Here is a 15,361-nt window from a genome sequence, read left to right as displayed (position 1 = left end):
TGTTTTATATACTACCTACACTCTGTTTTCATTATCGCTACCTGAATTCTTCAATAAGCACCCCAAATTCAACAACACCAGGCTCTCTCTTGGCCTCCCACATGAGCTAGTGTCATCTTTATTCACTAAGTCAAGAACCCTAAAGTCATTCTTGACTTCTTATTTCCCAACATCAAGTCTACTTCAAAACATTCTTTTGGGTCCTTCTCTCCCCCCCTTTTTTTCTTTTAAGATTTTATTTACCCATTTGACAGGGCAAAAGCAGGGGGAGAAGAAGAAGTAGGCTCCCAGCCCAACAGGGAGCGGGATGCGGGGCTCGATCCCAGGACCCCACACACACTTAACTGACTGAGCCACCCAGGCACCCCTCTCCCTTTTCATTCTAAGGCTGCTGCCTTCATTAAAACCTTAACATTTATCAATAAGGCTCCTGGTTGGCCTCTTTATCACCATTCAGTCCATACTTTCTCCACTGTAATCAAAATTCTCGTTCTAAAAACATTTAATCCTTCTGTTTCCTGACCTAAACTCCTTACTATAAAAAGTTCCTTTAAAATATGACTCTTCGGGTGCCTGGGTGGCTCAGTTGGTTAGGCATCTACCTTGGAGCTCAGGTCACGATCCCGGGGTCCTAGGATCAAGTCCCGTGTCAGGCTCCCTGCTCAGTGGGAAGTCTGCTTCTCCTCCCTCAGCCCCTTCCCCCACTGTGTGTGTACCCACACACACGCTCTCTCTCTCACTCTCTCAAATAATTAAATAAATAATCTATCTTTTAAAAAAATAAGATAAAATAGGACTCTTGGCTCCCCAATGTCTACTTCACATAAGGCAAACTAAAGTTTCTTATTGTATGGATCTTGTAATCAAAAAAATAATTACTGTACTACTGGAAACAAAGTTCTTAGAAAACATGTCACAGTTCATTGCTATTTTTAGGCATGACAGAAATAATCAAAATTCTAAATAATTTAGAAATAATCTGTACAGAGGCTGAAATAACTGGGTATATTGGCTAGGGACATACATTCAGGAGACTGCCAAAAATCAGCTCAGAAAAAGGCGATTGATTACTTTTCTTCTCTTGAATATTGCCATCTAAAAAAGGGTGGATGGAGGAATAGAATCTTCAGGACTACAATAAATAAATAAGTGGCCTTTGAGATATTATTTCCAGATAGTATTAATTAATGGCAATGATCCACAGAAGGATTTTTTTAAAAGATAGTATATAGAAACTATTTATTGTCTTTACTATGTATCAATGAGCTAAGAAGTTTAATTTTCTCCTATTTAAAGCTTGCAGCAACCTAATATTATAATCCTGTTTCATAGACGAGGAGATTTTCGAGCTAAGATTAGAATCCCAGTCTAACAAAAAGCTCATGTTCTTTCCAAGGTACCAAGCTAGGTACACAGAAATTCACATGTTTGCTCCTATCGCCAGCAGATTTTTTTTTTTCTTAAACTTCAGCCAACTTTCACTTTGTCCATCCTGTTGAGATCTCACTCTAAATAGTGTTATTATATAAAAACTTCCTTATTAACATAAAATTGTTTTTTGCTCTCAAACTTTGCAAACAAAGTAATTCAAGTATGGTGGTTACTGGAGAGAAAGACCTGATAGGTAAAAGGGAAAACAATGAAAAGAACAAAATCACATAGTGATGCCAGGGCTATGAGCCTAGGACTGCCTTCAGCTGCACAAAAAGGCAAATATACAGAAGATATTTCATCTACATCAAAAAGTGGAGAGACTAAAGAAAGTGAATACTGCTACAGATAATTGTGAAAGAAACAGAGGTGGAAACAACTTTTAAAAGAAAAGTAAACCAGAGGGGTGAAAAGAAACTTCCCACAAAGGCAGCCAAGTGAAGTCATCATGTGAGCCCCTTGTAGATAACAATGACTTATTATCTGGATAAAATATTTTTAAAAACTACAGTTTAAAAGCATTGGCAAATGTCCCAAAGCACAAAGTAATGGGGGAAAAAAAGCATATTCTGAAAGGGAACAGAACTGTAAGTTCAGAGGGAAGTTTTTATGCTGAGTGCCCTTCCCCACCCCTATAAATATGGTGACGGAAACCAGACAGCCATACAGCTCAAAGTAGTAGAGAAAACACCAAAGCTAGAAGTGCAGCTGGAAATTCAAGTCAGACATACTTGGAATGAAAGAACCACAAAGAGGTACTGACCCAAAAATCTGAGCATAAGGTGTGCTCAGCTAAATTAATCATGTACCAAAGGGAGAGCCCAAATAGCCTCTGCAGTAGACTATAGAGGAATTTACCCTTGAAAGCTGCACGGCATAAGATCTAGGAGTTTGATGCTTTTTAAACTGAGTGCATTCCCCAACCATACACAGCCCAAAGAGCAGAAAGCTGAAGCCCTTACTGTCTTAGGGTGTCAGAGGCAGGCAGAGGAGCTAGAAATTAAGAGGGAATACACAGAAGTAGAGAAACCAAAGACAGGATGAGCTCCAAAATCTGAATGTAATCTCAGTCCAAATTTTTGGCTAACCACCAAATCACACAGGTGGGAGAGAACTTTCCTCCACTCACTCCACAAGAGACCCAACTGAAAAACAAGTAGCTGGAAGAAGAACCAAGCACAGGTATCTGCTAGAATACACTACTTGGGAAAAAATGTTTGCAGATTGAATCCAGGCAAGTTAATGTACCACTAGAACATAAAAAAAATAATGCTCATGAGAACATTACAATGCTCTGATTTTAGCTAAAAATTATGAGATGCAAAGAAATAATAAAGTAAAAAGGCAATCAACAGAAAGTGACTCCTAGTAGGTCAAGACTTAGAATTTAGCAAATGATGACTTCAAACCTTATATGTAAACAATTAAGGGAATATATTCGAAAAACTAAAATAAGAAGGTGGTTTTAATGAGTGGCAGACAGGGAATCTCAACAGACAAGTGAAAACTATCAAAAAATGAAAAATTCAGCTCTAGCTGAAAAGAGCAATAACTAAAATGAAAATTTCAATTAGATGGGCACAACAGCAGACAAGGTGAGAAAAAAAAAAATAAGGGAACTTGAAAATAGATGAGTAGAAATTATCCAATCCATAGAATACAGAGAAAGATAGGGGAAAAAATGAACCTATCTGTACACACGGGTAGGACAGCATCTAATGATACAACATTTAAGTAACTGGACTTACTACTGATACACTCAACAAAGCGTAATTTCAAAAGTGTTACGGTAAGTTAAAGAAGCCAGACTCAAAGTTTGCATACAGATGATTCCATTTCTATAACATTCTCAGAAAGAAAGGAATATAAAACAGAACACAGCCAAGGAGAGCACAGTTTAATTTTGGGATGGGGGAGGAGAGCAGTTTGATGGAACTGTTCTATATCTGGATTACAGTGGTGGCGGTGGTAGTTATGCCACTGTATGCCTTTGTCAAAATTTGTAAGACCTGAGGGCCCCTGCCTCAGTCAGTTAATCATCTGACTCTTGATACCAACTCAGGTCTTGATCTCAAGGCTGTGAGTTTAAAAAAAAAACCAACAAAAAATTCCTAAGACCTATACACCAGAGAATTTTACTGGATGTAAATTTAAAAACAAATCTAAAAAAAATTAATATTATTGTAGATATTGTAGATATGATCATTATGATCATTATGCAAACAGTATGTGTCATACGTGACTAAATTTTGTGTAACTAGTTCCATGATATCAAATTTAAATGATTTATGTTTTCATTCAAAATCTATTCATTAAGTACTTAGCACCTTTTCAGGCATTTTGCTAACTGCTGAAGATACTCACAGATTTAATAAAACGGCATGAAATTCCCCTTAAAAGTAGGGAACGTTTTCTATTTACAGGGCTTCCTATCTAATCCCACCAAACTCTAAGACTTCCAAAGTCAATTCACATTCAGCCCTTCACCTCCCAGAGGAGACCCAGAGACAAATCTCTGAGGTAACTAACCTTATGCAATTTCTATTCAAATTTTGCTGACTTCTTATTCAAGGCATTAATACTTCAAGAAATGTTTCATTTATTTGTTTCATCCCACCTTAAACAGATCAATAAACGTTGATAATCTTTGCATATCTTACCCATTTTCTAATTACCTACATAGCATTGTAAAGAATTGGATGCTGTTTGTAGTACTAAATTCTTAAAACTCACTAAAAGACATGATTTTTTTATATTCCAAAAAAATCTGAAGTTTTGTTTCCTGTGCATACATCCCCTTTTCCTTTTTTTCTATAACCAAATTTTGCCTTCAAAACTAGAAGCATCTTAAACTGAAATAAATCACCTCGACATAAAATTTAATATAGGCAAATCTCCAATAAGCTGATGAAGTGTCTAAATCAAAGGAGATTACATTCAACTCCTAAGAACCAGCATCCTTTAAACAAAGTCAGACTCTTAAATAATGTTTTCGTTTTTCCTCCATGACCCCTTAAACAGAATTTTATTTTTTTTTATTTTTTTTTAATTTTTTTTAAATTTATTTATTTGTTAGAGCGAGCGAGCGAGCGAGCACAGGCAGACAGTGGTAGGCAGAGGCAGACGGAGAAGCAGGCTCCCCGCCGAGCAAGGAGCCCGATGTGGGACTCGATCCCAGGACTCCAGGATCATGACCTGAGCCGAAGGCAGCCGCTTAACCAACTGAGCCACCCAGGTGTCCCTTAAACAGAATTTTAAACAATTTTTTTTCCCATTCTGGGAGTCTTTAAAATAAGTTACATATTTTCTTCATATAACTTTACATTTTGCCCTGTTCATTATTTCCAGAACCTTCTAGTCCTTTGAGATTTTTTTGCTTATCTGCCATCAATTCAATAGGCTAGAAAAGGCCGTTAAGTATGATTCAAGTTCTAGACTACATTGTTATCCAATAGAACTTTGTGTTATAATGAAAATGTTTTATTTTTGCACTGTCCAAAAAGTAGCCATTAGCCGTATGTGGCTACTAAGCACTTAGGATGTACTACAACTGAGGAAATTTTTAATTTTCCATTTTAATTAATCTAAATTTAAGGAGCATTATGTAGCTAGTTAACTACCATATATGCCAGCAAGTTAGAGGTAGAATATCAGTGCCTGGCACCACCACCAGGAAGTTATCTTCCTCTAAATCCTTCATTTTAAGGACTCAAAAAGTTGCCTTGAGACAAAATACTTGCACACACACATATACACAAACTACTTATCTTTGTGTCTAATATTACAGGTAGTGTTCAACTTTAATAAATTTTATTTTCTTATATTCAAAGATCATTAAGGCTTATTTCAAAAACTAAAAGTCGGTTGTACTGGTATATGAAGAGACAGACAAACCAACAGAAGAGAAGAGAAGGTCTAGAAATAGATCCCTAAAACGTAAGAAAATTTGATATACGATAAAGAAGTAGTTTCTCGAATCATTTGAGGAAAGGACAGACACTAGTAAGTGGTATTGGGACAAATGGATAAATAAACATCTGTGAGAACATAAAACTGAATCCATACCTCACAAATACTAGGATAAACTCCAAAAAAATCAGCTATCTAAATGTAAAAATTGAAATCATACAATATTGCAAAAAACAGCAGAAATAACAAACACAACTTAAAGACTTTTTACTATATAAAGAACTCTTTAAAAAGAGAGGGAAAAAAAAAAAAAGATAGCTCCCCCCTCCAAAATAGAGGAGGATGCACAGAAGACATGGGAAATTCTCAGAAAAATAAAGGCAAATAAGTGGACTTAAACCTATGAAAGTATGTTCAACTCACCTCTTAAAAGAAATGCAAGATAACACTTCAAATTTTGACCATATATTCTGTTGGTCAAACTGAAGAAATAGATATTCTCTGCATTCTCATAACTGCTAATGAAAAACAATGATATAATCCCCATAGAGAGTAATTATGTGATATCTAAATTATACAAATGTTTACCAGCCCCACTTGTAAGAATCTATCCTGAAGATGTCACTCCACAAATACTAATCAAAATATTCAAAATATATTCACTGTGGCCTTATTTCTAATGGCAAAAGACTAAAAACATCTGAATGTAAATCAGCAAAGACTAAATGAATAAAATGTGGTACATCTACACAATGAAATACTATGCATATATAAAAAAGAATAAGGGAGGGGTGCCTAGGTGGCTCTCAGTCCATTAAGCATCTGGCTCTTGATTTCGGGTCAGGTCATGGTCTCAGAGTCAAGAAAGCAAGCCCCATCTCAGGCTCCAAGCTGGGCATGGAGGCCGCCTAAGATTCTTTCTATCTCTCTCTTCCACTGCCACAGCCCTACCACCTCACTGGTGCATGCTATCTCTTAAAAACTAAATAAATAAATAAATAAATAAAGGAGATCCCCAAGTACAATTGTGGATTAATATCCAAGATATGTTAGGTGGGGGGAAAAAAACGAGTGAAAAACAAGTAGTACAGTTTGTTAACTTTTGTGAATAAATTAAATATAAATACATATAACACATGAATACAAATATACATATATTTGTTTATTTTTGCAAAAAGAATTCTAGAAGAATAACCAAGACTGTAATAGAAATGGTTACCTACAGGGGCAGGATGGGAATGGGGTGAAAGGAATACAGATATAAGCAAGACTTCTGGGTATTCTTTTTATATAGTTTTGATATTTGAACCATATATTTATATATTCTAAATAAATAACTAAAAAGCCTACTACTACCATGTCCTAAAATGTACCATTTAATGTTTGTTTTTTTAAATAAACAGATGTCCTTATAAATATAACTGCAGATTTAGTAGCAATAAAAAGGATTAAAGCAATAAAAAGCAATAAAAAGGATTGCCATGTCACTCAAATTCATTCACGTCTTATTAACTACCTCCACCTAGAATAGTAATGACCAAGACATATCTAAATGGGTTCTTGAAAGAAAAAGATGAAACCATCCTCCTGGGGAAGTTTACCAGACCAGTGGTAGATTAAATATGTTTCAGCATTAAGAGAACTCCAGCAAAATATGTAGTGAGATTTTTCAAGTAGGACTGAGGCACAGGGTGTTCTAAATGCACCTAATTCAGGGAACCTTGGAAAATAAGTTGGATTTTCATATATATTTCATATATATCATGATTGATATATGCTAATTTTCATATATATTATGATTGATATATGCTAATCCACATATCAATCCTATAAGACACAGAGGTGTCTTTTATAAAAAATTGAGAAATTGGTTTAGGCTTAAAGGGATTATGTTATTTGCCTAATGTCATAGCAAATAAATAAATCAAGACCCAGATACACATCTCTGTAGTCAAAATCAGTGTTTTTTCCACCAAACTATACAGTCTCTCAAATTTAATATGCAACCCATCAAAATGCTATACCCAGAAAATAAAAGTGTTAGTGGTAGCATTTCAAATCACTATGAGAAAGATAGCTATATATACAGATTCAAGGTTAGATAGATTCTAAAAAAAAAAATAACTGCTTATAACTATTTGATAAGATCCTTTCCTTCTTCATGTTAATCTCTCCCAAATTCCACACTAAAAATTTCACAGTACAACATAAAACCTTAAAAAAAAAAATCAAGGAGAAAATAAGTGAATGATTATCTGACTCTCAGAATAAGGAAGGAATTTCTAAGCCTCGAATCAAAGAAAAACACTATCAAGACAAAGACTGCTAGTCTGAGAAACCGGAATGTGTTGCCAGCCAACTTATGCTAACATTCTCAGCAAAAACTGGTGAAAACTTCATTAGAGATCAGAATTAGAACTGTACACAGGTTTCAAGAAGCATTAAGTTAGACTACATAAAAATTCAAACAAATAAAATATACCATATTTTATTATACCAAACAAATAAAATACACCAAAAAAACCCATAAGAAGTTTTATAATACAAAATAAAGAATTAAAATCTTAAATATATAAAATATTTATATATCCATATTAAAATACCACAACACTATGGACAAAGTTCATAAACCAGCAATTTACAAAAACAAAATAATGAGTCAAAAAATGGGAACAGCAGAAATAGTCAACCTCAGTAGTAATATAAGAAACCCAAGTTAAATCTGAGATGTTTAGCCTATCAAATGGTCAACGATTTGTTGGTTGGTTTTAGTAACAAGCAGTGATGGCTAAAGTACAGAGAAAATGGCTATTCAAGTTTGTGGGAACATAAATTATAAAACTTGCAGGGTATTATACACTTTGGCACAAGAACCCCTACTTTTAACTTTATCCTAACAAATACGTTCATCAAAGCATTTATGATGATAGAAGGGGAGGGGAAAGAGGAGGAAAGAAATGTTAGTTTTTAAGTCTATGTATCTGTTACATCATTCAAATTTTATTTTAATTTCTCAAAAGAAAAATTTGAAGTCACTACATACAGAATGATCCCAATTGCAGGGACAGGGGAGGGAGGAGGTGGAAGCAATTATCACTGTGCCATGGGATTGTAGTGCCATTTTCTTCCTTGCTCTTTGCTAAATGTCCCAAATTGCATGCAATGCATTATACTTTAATAGTCAAAAAGAAATTACTCCAAAAATATACCTTTAGAAGTAATTTTCAAAGTACTCTTACAATTTCAAAACCAACAACTATTTAAGACTGTTGTTAAACAGTATCATTCACTGATGAATGATAAATGAAAGTAATGATGAAAGATGTCACACCACTTTTCTTCTAAAATATGACACTTTCTCCCTTAATGTTTGAGTTCAACTAACTTAACAGCTGTGTATATATATATACACGTGTATATAAATAATGTATATATACTGTCATTACCAGTACTAGATATATACTATGTAAATAGACAAAAAATGGAAATGAAAAAGGGATTATTTTAAATATGTATAAATTATAATATATGTAAATGAAAGTTCTACTTGGTCCTTCAAATGGCACAACAAAATAAGTTCTCCATACATTTCTAGAAGTATATAACTGAAAAAACCACCCAGAATCAGGAGACTTGCAGATCTGGATACTAGTCTCAGCTTTCCCACTATCAGCCAGTAACTTCTATAAAAATCAGGTAAGAGGGTTTAATCTGCCCTTCCAAAAATTAGAGTATTAATGATTTAAAGTACTTTCAGTATTATGGTTTTATAATTCCACTACCTTCTAATAACTCAACATTCTTTCTCAAAAGAGAAACTCAGGCATTGTGGAATACTCAGTAAGAAGAAAACAATAGTGCCCCACAGCTACCATCTTTACAGAACTTCTTTAAGAAAACTCTAAATTAACAAATGAGGAACCAAAAGGACACAGCAGATTGTGTTGTTTGCTCTCTAGATGTGAGAAAAATCAAATTTAATCTTGCATTCCATAAAGCACACTGTCCTGAATGAAATAATTACCTTTAAAATAACACAGCACTATTTGCAAGACCATTCAAGAAAATTATAAAAATACTTTGTTGCACAATTTTGCACCTGAGATCTCAGATTCACATTCTGAGGTATCTGAACTTTAAAGCTTACTTGTAAGGAGATATTTAACGTAGTCTATAAACATTAAATATAGGGTAATTTTCTCACCTGCTATAGCAGAACCAGTCAAAGAAATAAAAGGGAAACAATCCAAATTAATAAAAATAATTTTATATTTAGAAGCAAATAACAGCATCCCAATAGATGATTTTTTAAATGGAAAACCATCTCTCCAATGTATTTTCTCTTCCCTTTTTGCTGCTATTCTACCTGGCATTCAAATTACATAGAATACCAGCTATCAGTCAATGGATACCAACATGAAAAGCAAGAAAAAGAGCTTTCTATTGTTCAATGTTGACAAGAATAAAGAAAAAACAAAAACATTTTAATTCCTAGTGGAAGTCATATGTCAAGGCTGTAAATAAATAGCCATTTGAACTTGTTTCCCTCCAAAAGAGCTGGATGTAAATTTACCTAATGGATGTGTTTCAAAATCATAGGCTATTTTCTGAGCTTAAACACAGAACAAAGTGCTAAGAAGTGATACTCACTTTACTATTTACATAGCATTTTTACATGTTTTATGTTATTTTATTCTCAAATTCATTTTTCATTCTCTCTCCATTTTTCATGTAAGGAAACAAAGGCTCATAGAGGTGAAGTAACCTCACAGAGTTTACTAACATTTGGCTTTAAATCCAGATCTAAATGATTCCAAATAAGGTATTACAAGCCAAGAAGTGTGTTTACAATTTAAAATGACCTCAGAAAAGTGTTATTCATACTTTCTAATCAAGTACTTCAATCAGTGATTCACTATGAGACTCTCATTCCCAGCCAAATACTAAATGTTAATCTCAATTTGCGACCAAAAATATTAATAGATAATTCATTTCAACTATAAAGACAAAAATAAGTACCAAGTGCCAGATATTTTACATTTTCAAACAGAAAAATATAAACTAGGAATTAAGGGCAAAGAAAGATGCTTTCATTAGCAAAGATATCTTTCAGCATCTTAGTGATCTTTAGCAATCTACTGTGACATAAGGTCATGTATTCCACATAAAATCTTTCTTCTTTTATGATCAAGTTCATACTGTTTCAAGTACTCAGCTCACTGTACTGCCATCACCTACAACTAACATTTACTAACCTCTTAATTCTCTCCCAGGTTCTCTGAATTCTGATTGCCTTCTATCTCTGTGCTCTAGACTACTACCTGCTTAGCAAGGAAATATGTTTCAAGTATGTCAAAGTAAACCAGAGCAAGCCATGGGAGAAATGCAACATTAGCTTGAACCCTAACAAACATTCTATCCAAAAGGAGGAAAAAAAAAATCTTAAATAGTTCTTCCTCCATTAGTGAACACCTATAAACTACCTCTTCCTCCCTCACTGTGGGTTCATAACCAAAAAGAAACAAAATTGAGGAGTCAGATTAAATAAAGATTAAAAATACAGCTAAAACCAGTGGCCAAGAAAGCTTCCTATTATTTCAAATGTAAATTAAACTTACTTAGATTTGTAGATATACCATTTCCTTTTCCCTCATAGGGCCCAGCCTGCTCAGATAAGTCTACCATACAGACATAAAGAGAATGCATATCCTAAGACCTGGGAGTTCCAAAAACAGAACCAGAAGGCACTGAGCAAAAACACACTGAATCCCTTCTCCTCATTTCACCTAATGCTTTCTTGGGAAGGCATTTCAGGGGGTTAAAAAAAAAAGGTGGGTGGGCTACTTCAAAGAGTTACTTACAAGTCATGGTAGAAATGGGGTGGTGGGGGAGAATGTTTTCCCCTTCAACAAACAATCGCCACAAGTACACAACAGATTCTTCAAAATGTTTTTAAAACTTTCAAACAGCAACACCTCACAAACATAATACATATCTCCTGTTTCACTTCTTATACTAGAGAGAGGTGGAGAGACTGGATGAAGAGATTAATAGACTCGTTTAACCTGAGAAGACCAGGTTAAAAGGAAGAAAATCAAGTTTGCAAACTACCGAAGAGGTCCTCATGAAAAACCAATATTCTCTGTAGTCCTTGTAGGAGTTATGGTAAATTTAGCTGTAAAAGGCAGAGCTCTTTGTAAAACTGCCCAGTAGATGAAAGGGTACTTCACCATTTCATCTTCCTTTTCAAAACTCTCTCCCTCCCCTAGACTCCTCTCTCACCCTCGTCCCCTCCAAAGACTCCCCACCTTGCCTTCAATATGCCTAAGGTCCACTTCTTTCTGGGTCTGACCTGTAAACTTTCATTCCCCTCAGTCCAACTAAATACGAATCAGATTATGTGATTAAAGTATTTCCCACTAATGGGTAAATGTGCCTTAATCCACGGGGTTCAACTCTACAAATATCACTAAGCTCTACTATGTGTAATGTACTGTGTTTAGTCAAAGTAACTATTCTTAAAAGTAATATTCTTAAAAGAAAAACTAACCACTGGGTTCAATTTTACAAATATTACTAAGCTCTACTATGTGTAATGCACAACTAGTTAACTCAAGTTTTTAACATACAATGTAAAGAGGAGGATCATGGGTGCCTGCTTCACATTACACGCCCCCAACCCATTTCTTTCTATCCCTATATTTCCTCCCCTCACCCCATTTGCCAGGAACAGAACCCAAGAAATTAATATTGCTTCCAGTAAGAGTCAATGACCGGGAAGACAATGTGCGATGGCAGAGCAACCAATAAACATTCAAAACTACAGATGAGTTACAGAGGGTCTCCTGAATTTAATTTCATGTATTAATTGCAAGTACAGTAATAGGCCTTTCGGTGAATCAATTTCCTTACAAGATACCTGTAAATCAGCTTTGTTCAGAACCTTTAATTATTAAACCATAAATATTGAGAAATTTCTTCTTCAGTTGTTTCCATAGTTAAAACATTAAAAAAGTACCAATTCCATTTGCTATACTGGACTTCAAAGCTATTAAATTCGGCTATTAAAATTTTTTTTAATTTTGTTTTATTTTATTTTTTTTCAGTGTTCCAAAATTCATTGTTTATGCACCACACCCAGTGCTCCATGCAATACGTGCCCTCCATAATACCCACCCAGGCTCGCCTAATCCCCCACTCTCCTCCCCTCTAAAACCCTCTGTTTCTCGGAGTCCACAGTCTCTCATGGTTTGTCTCCTCCTCCGATTTCTGTTTTGAATTTGACATTTTTCTCAAATCCTCCTAGGTTTGAAATTCCAAACTAATTGATATATTTGCTTTAAATCTTTTTTCTCCAAGTTGTAAAACTTATTCATTCTGACCTATAACAGAGGTCCAAAACTGGAAAGCAGGATACAACTACTGACAAGCTTGGGTTTGGTTGGGCCACATTAGGTTATTTTTAATTGTTTTAAGTAGTTGTCAATATTTTTAACAACCAGACTGCAAGTAAAAATCTAGATTTCCTGTGTTCTATTAAAAAGGCTGAAAATTGGGCCCACATTCACATATGGCAGTAATCAGGTGGACCTGATAACTGAATGTCCCTCTAAGATGAGGCATAAGCTCCCTACTTCAGTTCACTCATTCTCATCTGCCTAGTACCTACAGGCATGTGAATTTGCTATTCTTAACATACTCCTATGGAAGGTGCACATTTCCCAGCTCGCTCTCACATTTCACCAAGTCACCTAAACATAAAAAACCACAAAGCAGATCTTGCTGGTTTGCAACTTAATAAAAATTTTTCACAAGGCTTAGAAGAAAGGTAAGAAAGATAAAAATTCAGACTGGTAAAGGGTGACATAAAGGTAAAAAACCCATCTGAAAGCTTTTCTGGGAGGAAAAAAAAAAAAGGTGAAAGAACTAAAAAACACAGAGACAATAAAAACCTTCCTGATGGAGCACTATGTTAACTCCATGATTCCTTACCACGCTCCATGCTTCAGATCCTCCCCTTAACTTTCTCTTTATATATAATAGCAGATAGGTCATAAAATCTGAGAAATTTGGGGGTATTTATAAAACACATTTACACCTTTGGAAATAATTCTCATGCACTTTTAAAGTCTTCATCACCATCAAATCCTTTCCCAAGTATATTCTACGGCTTTCCACTTTACATTCGTGACAACTACAGTCCTCATTTTCAAGGCTTGGACTTCAGTCCTAGACGGTCTCTCCAGCACAGAAACTTTTTTTGGCCCTTACGGTTACATTACTCATTAGACCTCTTACTCCAATCTCTACAGTCTATTTCATTCAAAATTTACCCTTAACCCCCTCTCTAAAAATTCTTGGTCATATTTGTGTGGGGAGAAAAGGGGGATGCTTAATTGCCTCCAAAAATCAATATACTGGGCTGCTTCACTGGGATTTAAATACAAAGCAAGAAAACGCTTGAAGATTAAGAAATTTTAAAATAATTTTTATATGCTAAGTGCCCAAAGAGACAAGTGAGGATTTAGCTTTGGCAAGTGTGAACTTTTCATCACGGACTCTAAATACTGACAACTACTGTACGAGACCTAGGAGACCCAGGGATGGTCTCCTTGACCCCACACTAACAAATTACCAAATGATGTCTCCTCTCCCTGCACCCCGTTAACGAGGAAAAAGCGTGTTAGGGGACTTGCATCTGAAGAAGAAAAAAATGGGCAGCTTTTCTGTGCAGTGTTTGGGAAAACAAAGCTTTACCATACGCGATACTGTTAAAGCATAAAACCACGCAGCGCATTACAGGAGTCTCACTCCTCTTCACCCAAAGGGAGAATACCTGCTACTCTATCCCCTATTGTGATGCGCCCTCCTGAGGATGTCGCTACGTTAGCCCATCGGTGACAGGAAAAGGGGCGGGGCACGGGGCAGCTCAGCCCTGGGAAGGAGGGATGAGGAGGGTATCGCCTTCATCCCCGGAGAAAGGCCTCGGGACTCCCAACCCAAAAACAGCACCCCGAAAACCCAAGTCCCATCCTTGCCTCTCCGAACCGGTTGCCAGCTGCCGTAGCCCAGAACCCCACCAGAACCCCTCCTAGCAGGGTCTGGGACGCCCAGACCACCGCCACAGCAGTCAGGCGCTCAAGCCCAGATTCGCCCTCCGCCCCCTTCCTCCTTTGCCTAGCCAAGCCCAGCCTCCGGCACCGCCCCCACCGAGTTCCCCAGCTGAGCCCAGTCACCCTCGAACCTGCAGTCCCTCTTGTGTGTCCACGGAGGGCCCAGGCAAAGGCGGGGGTCAGGGACACCTCCGCTTCCTCCTCAACTGGATACCTCCGGTGGTGTCTGTGGCGGCTGCCACTCAGGCGGCTGCGCCTAACAGAGCCGCCCGGGCAGGTTACAGGCCGGCTCTTAAGCCTCTTCTCGCGAGAGCCCTGAGTCCGAGGAGGCGAGGCTAGTCGTGTTCTCGCGAGAATGGCAGCTCTACGCCCGGGGGTGGGCGGGGCGCCGAGGGTGTAGGCAATTGAGGGAGCGGCAGCTTGGGTTGGGCTTTGTGCCTGAGGGCTGGGGTCGCAGAGTGGTGGGCGCCGATCCTCACGGATGTTAGTCTGGGGTTGGAAGGAGATCCTCAAATCTGAGTGGCTGCGAACAGAGTTACCCCCAAACCTTTGAGTGCCACGTTTTTCCTTCGACTTCCTGTCACCGTTAGAAAAAAACGGACAGCGTTTCCAACCCAGAGTTAGAGAAATAGCTCTGGGACCCGGTGTGCCCAGGGAAATCGTTTCCCTCAATTGAGCAAACTCCGACGTCGCCACAGCGGGCTCAGCTGGCGGGTATTAACCCACCTGGGTCCGTGAAAGGCGGTCGTGCGGAGGCCCGGTGTCCGCGGCTGTTTGTTTTTAAAAGCTGGCTTGGCGGGAACCGGGTTGCCAGCTGAAACTCCAGCAGCTGGACCGCCCAGCCCACGTCGAGAGGAATGTGGGTCGCATATTTTGCTCCTGTGGGGCAGAAGGTCGCCCGTTCACGG

At 37.2% G+C, this 15,361-nt stretch overlaps 1 protein-coding gene across 3 annotated transcripts in view; it reads right to left on the bottom strand.

Annotated features, from left to right (window-relative positions):
* The window catches only part of BTBD10 (BTB domain containing 10), a 72,749-nt gene extending 57,967 nt beyond the window's left edge, over positions 1 to 14,782 (bottom strand). The window contains exon 1 of one of the 3 annotated variants that reach the window (XM_080817795.1): positions 14,585 to 14,782. The gene's annotated coding sequence lies outside the window, so the exon portion shown is untranslated. The remainder of the gene's footprint in view (positions 1 to 14,584) is intronic. The other 2 variants (XM_080817796.1, XM_080817794.1) reach the window with 2 other exon arrangements.
* Positions 14,783 to 15,361: the final 579 nt, after the last annotated feature.

The sequence above is a fragment of the Martes martes genome (assembly GCF_963455335.1).
Source record: "Martes martes genome assembly, chromosome: 10".
Classification (NCBI taxonomy): domain Eukaryota; kingdom Metazoa; phylum Chordata; class Mammalia; order Carnivora; family Mustelidae; genus Martes; species Martes martes.
Note: the sequence above shows the minus strand (reverse complement) of the source record. Positions and strands in the feature narration are given on the sequence as shown.